Source organism: Agrilus planipennis, unplaced genomic scaffold (genome assembly GCF_000699045.2).
Source record: "Agrilus planipennis isolate EAB-ADULT unplaced genomic scaffold, Apla_2.0 scaffold278, whole genome shotgun sequence".
Classification (NCBI taxonomy): domain Eukaryota; kingdom Metazoa; phylum Arthropoda; class Insecta; order Coleoptera; family Buprestidae; genus Agrilus; species Agrilus planipennis.
This window is the reverse complement of record NW_020439104.1, coordinates 70-9,269: the sequence shown is the minus strand read 5'-3', so window position 1 is coordinate 9,269 and position 9,200 is coordinate 70. Positions and strand designations below refer to the sequence as shown.

The following is a 9,200-nucleotide window of genomic DNA, read 5'->3' as shown; positions in this document are numbered from 1 at the left end:
GGATTTTATGGAGAAAATTAATATTGGTGTTTTGTCACCAAAGTTTATTTCTTGTTTTTTCTTACATATTCGACGGTTAAATTTGTTGCTTGACATTTTTATTTGTACTTTGAATATATTTGACCTCATCTTACTATCTCTGTGTGTTCAGGTAAAGAACAACTTTTATTTTAAAAGTTACCAATGACTGAAATATACTTTATTGGAGTGTTACCTAGAATTTTTGCTGCTTTTACTATTTTTTAATAGTAATAAAAAATATTTTGATAAACTTTTAATTAATTGATGAATGCAAATTAAGCTAATAAAAATGTATGGGAAAAGTCAAAAAAATATGGGGAAATTTAATCCCAATTAATCGAGAAAAGAAGGAAATTTTCCATTCGGTGTGGGGGACTTAAAAATGAAAAGATGGCAACGCTGTATTTGTACCAATTGTTATATTATGCCGAAGCTAAAATGTGGTTGCAGTAGGGATGGGCGATGTTGAAAAAAATCATCGATGTATGACTATCGATGTTTCAATATTTATTACATCGATTGTTCGATGTTTTCTGGTGAAAGGATTGATAATCATTTTTTCTTTAGTCAATTACTTTTTTTAAATTACACCGTTATAATAGTTTTTTGAAGTTGTAATGGATAACATTTTAGCAGTGACAAATTTTACAGAAATATTTGGAGTTGCTTTTAAAAAGTCTTTAAAGATTGTTTCAGTGCACAGATGTAGCACCATTTGCCCGTTAATAGTAACTAAAAAAGATTTTTGAATTAATTTTTAAATATACAAATGGATTATTCATTGTATGTATATTCATTATTTATTTCACATTTACTTTTGAGGCAAACCAAGTCGTTTATATTTTCCAAAAAGATGTTCATTTCAGAATTCTTGTAATGTGATTGATATTGTTCATACTGTGTAATAATACGATTTAGTATATCCACAATTGTTTGAAATGCCTTCATCTTTTGGTTTCAATTTATTTTCTATTGTATTGAAACCTTCTATATACTTTGTAAACTTTAAAATACAGACTTGCACAACAATCGATAAGCTACTAGATCAGTTTAAAAAAAAAACTACAATAAAAACAAATCGTACTTGCTTTTACTTTTTCTTCTAAATTTATGTGGTTAGAATAAAAGATTAAATGTAATGGTTATGCATTATGGTATACTTCTTCAATGGTAGTTTTAGTCTTGTTTTAATAAACATTAATAATTAATATAATATTTTAAGTTAGATTCCTGACCGTTAATTTTAATTTTTATTCCAGGGTGGCTATCAATTAATTAAACAAATTGTTTGTTTTCTGTTTTTAAGACTTAAAAGTATTACTGCTTGCACACAGATAATAACTTAAATTTAAACATTCTTTTTCGTTGAAATACTGTATTCCCTGGAAAAATATCATAATAACAGTGTGAAAACTATTAACGCCAGACATGTGTAGATAATTCTCACATTAGAAGTGGGCAAAATACGAGTCTATCTTATTATTGGATTATTTATAATGAAACTCTAGTTTCTGTTGATATAATATCGAAATGTGCCTTTTTTAAGTTCATATGATTATTAATACAAACCACCTTTAAATTTTTTTTTTCACTAAATGAACTAATTTTCAAAAGTGCTGGATCGACTTCAATGAAACTTATAGGCATGAACAGGAAGTTGTCAGGAGTGATCTAGGCTACTTCTTTAAATTGTTTATTACTTGTAATAATTGTTTCATAAAAAATTAAAAATGGTTTCACACGGAGGTGAAAAGTAGTTTTAATTAACACGGTGATACATTTTAAAAACTGCAATTTATATGGAAACTAACTAAAGACACCTGTAGATTATCTTATTACAGTACAAACAAATAATTCTCTAGCATTATATTGTCCTTAGCTATTTTTCTTTGGTTTATATATCAAAAATGACTTATGAGAATAAATTATGCTTGTACAAGTTATTACTAGAAATATTATCATTATCACTGCTGTAATAATTACAGCTAACAAGAAGCCACTGAAAAGCACAGTATAAATTGTCGTCGCACCATCTGAAATAATAGAGAGATGCATATATCAATATGCAATTAATAAACAGTAAACTGATATCAATTTTTTTCTTTTAAATTGTCATGATATTTAGGCAACACACTGTACATGTATTTACCATGAAGACAGTAAAATAAGGCAATAAAAAATATGTTCCTGACGTTTAAAAAATTTTATTTTAAATTTTTATAAAATAGTACTTACCTGAGTTAATAAAAGCACCTAAATAATCAAGAATTAATGCAACGGGAGAAATAGCAACCACCATAAGTGCAGATAAAATAGTTAAACTGCTGATTAGGAGTAAGGAAAAAGTAAAAGCGGGCCTTCGAACTAGCCATTGCACACATTTTCTTCTAAAATTAGTAGCAATATACATAGTCTCTATAAATTATTAAATTATTATTATAAAAATTCGACCGCTTTAGGATTCAATCCATACCTACTTCCCACTCCTTCATACTTATTTATTTCACCAATTTAAAATTGAATTAAAGCAAGTAACATTAGTTTGTTTGTCAAAGTAAAAGAAAATTTAATAATATGATTGCCATTGCGCTTAAATGTCATGTACGATATTTTAAAAAACGCAATTGTTTCTGTTCTAGATAATTTAGACTAAATCGACCCTAAGTTTTTTTTGTTCGATTTTGTGCCCATGCTCAAAAGTTCTGCAGCTCATTGCTCATGCTCCACTGCATATACACAAGCACACGCCTATGTATTGTGAACGAACTATTTGTTTGGGGATTTAGTTTATGTTTGTATAACATTAGCACATCCGCGTCTCATAGGGAAATTCCCACATCGTGGAGAAAATATGTTTGAATGGGAGAAAGGGGAAAACAGTAAGTAGTGGGATTTTATGGAGAAAATTAATATTGGTGTTTTGTCACCAAAGTTTATTTCTTGTTTTTTCTTACATATTCGACGGTTAAATTTGTTGCTTGACATTTTTATTTGTACTTTGAATATATTTGACCTCATCTTACTATCTCTGTGTGTTCAGGTAAAGAACAACTTTTATTTTAAAAGTTACCAATGACTGAAATATACTTTATTGGAGTGTTACCTAGAATTTTTGCTGCTTTTACTATTTTTTAATAGTAATAAAAAATATTTTGATAAACTTTTAATTAATTGATGAATGCAAATTAAGCTAATAAAAATGTATGGGAAAAGTCAAAAAAATATGGGGAAATTTAATCCCAATTAATCGAGAAAAGAAGGAAATTTTCCATTCGGTGTGGGGGACTTAAAAATGAAAAGATGGCAACGCTGTATTTGTACCAATTGTTATATTATGCCGAAGCTAAAATGTGGTTGCAGTAGGGATGGGCGATGTTGAAAAAAATCATCGATGTATGACTATCGATGTTTCAATATTTATTACATCGATTGTTCGATGTTTTCTGGTGAAAGGATTGATAATCATTTTTTCTTTAGTCAATTACTTTTTTTAAATTACACCTGAATTAAAATTTTTAAAATTTAAATTATCCCGCCATTCATGAAAACATCGATTGTTCCATTTAAGAAAACATCGAACAATCGATGTAATAAATATTGGAACGTCGATGGTCATACATCGATGATTTTTTTCAACATCGCCCATCCCTACTTCTTGGAACGGAAACAATTTGTATCTATTCACATTGTATAAACTGTTGAGCGGATATCACATTTTAAGCGAATGCAACTTGAACTGTAGAGGCAAAGTCAGAAAGTGAGTGTTATCCTTTGTGTATCTATTATCTATGGTATTATTTATGATAAGTGACTGAAATTCGCATATTTAATTATACATGTTAACATATAGCATACCTATAAAATAATTATTTACAGATAAAATTGGGTAAAGCATCTTCCTATTTTTTTCTTTTATTTATAAATGGACCTTTTCCAACTAAAAGCAGTACTACAGGAGTTTAACCATTAACGCCGACTACCAAAATGACTGTTAAGTGTAATCTAAAAGTGTTTATTTTCAATTAAAACTATTAAAAACACCTTCCCCGCGATTATTTCATGTAAGTATTTCATGATTAAGTTATTTTAAGCCATTTCCAACAAGAAAAGTTATATTTTCGAATAAGCCGTGATGCGGATATTTTACACACGTTTTTTAATAGGGAAGCTAAATTAATTATTTCTGAATAATCTCACATAATAATTTCATTTTACTGGAGGATAAAAAACATAAAACATTGGTTTCTCTTTCACCCTGCAAAGTAGTAGTACCTACAGTTCTGACAAAACCCTAAAGATACCGTTTTTGCACTGGAAACGGTGACAACATGTTATAGTTAAAGGAAGTTATAACATGAATTGATAAGTAACAATAAAATATAGTAGACTAGAAACCTCGATTTCTTTGACATTTGTAACTTTCAATAGACAGATTTTAAACAACGTTCTAGAAATGTCAGAAGTAGAAAAGCAGCATTAATGTGGAAGTATCCTTTGTGGCAATGTAAATGTTAACATTTATTTTAGGTTCTTTTTATACCATATTAATCTGGTGTCAGTTTCGTTAACAAAAGAAGTCCTAGAAATAATGCATAGGTTAAGGGGCATATGTTACTTCTTTGTTTATACTGATAGATTTTTCATTATCTAATTGGGTTGAAGAACTTCAGTTTATCCAAAAAGCAGTAGTAGGGATATAAAGCAGAGGATAGCACAGGGTCGAGTCGCCTTCAACAAAAAGAAGTCACTTTTATGCTCACGAAAAGTTGGTTTAGAAATTCAAAAATTATTGTTAAAGGTGCATGTTTGGAGCGTGACAAAGGGTGCGGCGGAAAAGAAATGGTTAGAAGCATTCAATATGTGGTGTTACATGAGAATGATGAGGTTACTGTGAATAGAGAAGATTAGAAATAAAGAGGTATTAGAAAGAATAGGTGAACAGAGGACTCTATGGAAGTCAATAAAAAATAGGCGAGATAGATTGGTAGGACACCTTTTCAGAGATGAAGGACTAGTCAGAGACATACTAAAAGCAGAAACAGGAGTTAAGAGGAGTAGAGTTAGACCTAGATTAGATTACTGTTTACAAATAGTTAAGGATGTGTGATGTTCTAGCTTTAGGGAAATGCGAAAATTAGCACAAGGATAAGAAAGAGTGGAAGTGCGTGTCTAACCAATCTTAAGACTGATGACCTTATGATGATGACATTTTGTAGTATTTCTGGTTATACATCAACTTTCTTATTTTAAATGTAACACCCTGTATATTTCTGAATTTTTAGAATCTACGTATTATGGGGACTTTTATGAAGCATCCCTATGTTTAGGTCTACTAGTGTTCGAGATTTTCAACTTTATCAAAAAATGTATTTTTATTCTACTATTCGATTTTACACTTCCCTATACCCATTTCTTTTAATTTTTCTGTTAATTACGTTTTTTATTATAAGTAACTAAAATTATCAAATTTCTAGCGAAGATAGCTATGGAATTGCTAGCAATTATGAAAACAGACAAAAAACAATAGTTTTGTCATCACTTGCTATTATCACTGGTAGTTAACTATTAATTTCGAAATCATGAAAAACAATACGTATACAAATGCTGATAATTTTGAATTTATTATTCGTCCATGGGCAGTGCTATAGAATTATATACAGAACATTCAGAACTTTTAACGAGATACTCCAATTTGCCACCAATAGTTAGAAAAAAGTTAAGAAGAATTTTAAGGAATGAGTTACAATATGGTCGAATTAGTGTGGAACAAAATCTAAAAATTTGATTATATTTGATCAGATCACATTTACACTAAAGAAGACCAAAACTGTCCGATGTGCTTGTTAAAAACGTTAAAATTCTAGTGAATTTTGGTTCGTCCGCTAATACTACATTTTGCAAAAATTGTAGATCTTGAATTGGGATTAAAATCATTTCACAAAATGATATCCGTTGCTCAGCATCTTCTTGGTGAACTTGTATGGATGTATATTATTAGCTTTCAGTATGTTATGAATGCAAGACTAAATNTTTATAAATAACAATAAGGTACTTCAAAAATGTTGTACTGCAATTACCAAGTTTCTTAGTTTCATTCGTTTAATGTTTAGAAAATTCAATTTCTTGTCCGTTTGATTGAATTTTACTGTACCACAGGAATGCGATAAGCCCACAAGTCAACGTAGTTGTACCTGAATGAAAGTGTCTTTTTTCTATTGGGAACGGAGACAGTGTGCTGAAGAAAGGATTTATGACAATGGTATGTAACAGTATCAATTAAAAATAATAAATGAGATCCCAGAAACTTCAATTTGTTAGACATTTGTAATTTGCTTCAGCAGACAACTTTCAAACAACGTTTCAGAAGCAGAACAGCAGAATTAATGTGGAAGGAAGGGATCTTTCCATGAGTGTGCATGTTACTGATTTACTTCATTAAAAATGGTAATTAATTCCTTTTTCTTGTCTGTTTCTAGTTATTAGATTATAAGAAATTTATTTTTATTATTTAATTTTAATAATTTTTGTCGGACTGGCTATAGGAATCACCCTAATCTATGAAATACTCTTTTTGTTCCACATATATTAATCAGAAAACATAATCTCTTGATACGTCATATTTAGGCTGTCGCTCTGAAACAACATTAATAATCATTAAACAAAAGTGAACTGTGTATGTATTGAAAAACAAAAATTCGTATGTACGGCATTTTCGCGGTGGTAGCTCATTACAGCAGTATTTTCGTCAGACAAAATATTAAGAAAACATCGAACAATCGATGTAATAAATATTGGAACATCGATGGTCATACATCGATGATTTTTTTCAACATCGCCCATCCCTACTTCTTGGAACGGAAACAATTTGTATCTATTCACATTGTATAAACTGTTGAGCGGATATCACATTTTAAGCGAATGCAACTTGAACTGTAGAGGCAAAGTCAGAAAGTGAGTGTTATNTTCGCACCCGTACAACGCCGTGCTCCAAACATACACCTTTAACAACCTTTTTCGAATTTTTAAATTAACCGTTCGCGAGCATAGAAGTGACTTCTTTTTATTAAAGGCGACACGACCCTGCGCTATCCTCTGCTTTATATTATTAATCATTAAAAAAGAAAGGGGGCTCTATCCCACGAACTAAAACCATCACTACTAATACTACAAGTGATGATAAATTTGTTGCTTTTGTTTGTTTTTAAGTTTACTAGCAATTCCGTAGCTATCTTCGCTAGAAATTCGATCATTTTAATTACTTATAATAACAAACGTAAGTAACAGAAAAACTAAAAGAGATGAGTGTAGAGATGTGTAATATGGGTAGATAGAGAGAGCAATTCTATAACTGAATCTGAAAAAAATACAGGGTATTCCATTTAAAAAAAGAAGTTTGATGGTTGGGTGTTGTGCAAAGACGGCATTAAGTTTTCATCACCCTGTATAATTTTTTAATTTTAATTTTTTCTGAAATATTTTAATGGGCAGTCACCGTATGGCTCCCTGTATATGTATACATAATGCAGTGTCAATTAATTTCATTTAGGTATTTAAAAAAAAAGTACATACCTATAAGTACAATATAACTACAAATTATAAACATTACCCATTAATTTTATAAAAGCTTTAAATTCCGAATAACTAAAAATCAAGTTTAAATAAATTTATTTATCCTGACTTAACATTGTATATTGTATATTCTACATCAAGGTCGTTAACAATTTCGACACAGAAACTATTAATATATCAAAAATAAATTTTTTATAAATAACAATAAGATACTTCTAAAATTATACTGCAATTACCTAGTTTCTTAATTTGATTCGTTTAATGTTTAAAAAATTCAATTTCTTGCCCATTTGGTCGAATTTTATTATTGTACATGAATGCGATAAACTGAGAAGTCAACCAGATAAATTGGCGATAAGTAGTTTTTTACTAAGAAATCTTCTGATTTGATTTCCTATAAATTAAATCACAGTAAAACACGCTATTTTGTGTATTAATCAATCATATTAAGCCCTAATAATACATAAAAATATAAAAATTACAGTAATGTACAAATGTTATTGACAAATTATTTAATCGATTATCCAAACTTACTATCATTGGTAACTATTTTTCTTGTACTCTTAATCATAGTTTTACGTATAACTTATTTAATTCGTTCTCAATTTGACAGTATTGCTTTTTTTTTGTTATGTGTATATTCCGCTATTTGTTTGTTGATTGTGAACCTATTTTGATATATTTTTTTATTTAATAGGATAATACATCTCAAGGAAGAACGGAAAATTACTTTCTATTTTGATTATCCATTATTTTATTTATAAAGCACGTTATTATTTCATCTTTACATAATTTATATTCCAGAACATCCGTAATTCAATTTAGAATCATTATCTCTCTAATAGTCTTTATTTTAAGTTTCCGCTCTCTCTCTCGCTCTTGTATTCAGTTATTTTTGGAGTTGTGATCAGGCGATGGAACTTGGATCAAGCAAAACCGCGCATAAATTTAATTCTGTAAAACGGGGATGAAACTAGTCACGCGATTGGTTAAATTGCGAAATATTTACCGCGAACCGTCGCAGAAATGTAATTTGTTGCTTCTGAGTGGCGTTTTATACGTCATGAAACGCGCTTGGTGCATTATAAGTTCATGTTTCGTAGCGTTAGGACGTTCTTTTCACGTCTCTTAAATTCAACTTATCCAGCCAATTTTTTCGCAGAATTAGTTTTATTTTTCTTTCTACGTGTAATACCCTGAAAGGTTATATTGATTAATTCCTACTATATTATTGTTTTTCGCAATTGTCCGCAGCATGTGCATAAGTTAAATTGACAGACGTCACGTCGCCATTTTATTAGTTTTTGACAGTGGTTTTTGATTATCTGTTTATGTTTTATTTCATATTTCTTTTATTTAATATGAGTCAAAGTGAAAAGGCTTACATTTATTTATTTACTTACATTTTCCGCGTAACAGGTGTCTATTATTTTGCTTATTAATCAATTGTACATTGTATCTAATATATTAGCAGACACCTTTGAAATATTTTTGATTAAAAGTAGTTAATAATTGTTTTTGTCCGTTTGTAGAGATTGGTCAACAATTGAGAGAGATTGGGATTGGTATCCTTTGCTTACTGGAAAGACGAGTCATCCCCTACGGTGTTT

General features: G+C 29.6%; 1 long non-coding RNA gene across 1 annotated transcript; it reads right to left on the bottom strand.

Moving 5' to 3' along the window:
- Positions 1–628: 628 nt before the first annotated feature.
- Positions 629–3,129, bottom strand: LOC108741464. The gene is made up of 3 exons (XR_001938507.1): positions 2,495–3,129; positions 2,257–2,436; positions 629–2,054 (listed from the first exon to the last, which is right to left on the bottom strand). It is a non-coding gene; the product is annotated as an uncharacterized LOC108741464 (long non-coding RNA).
- Positions 3,130–9,200: the final 6,071 nt, after the last annotated feature.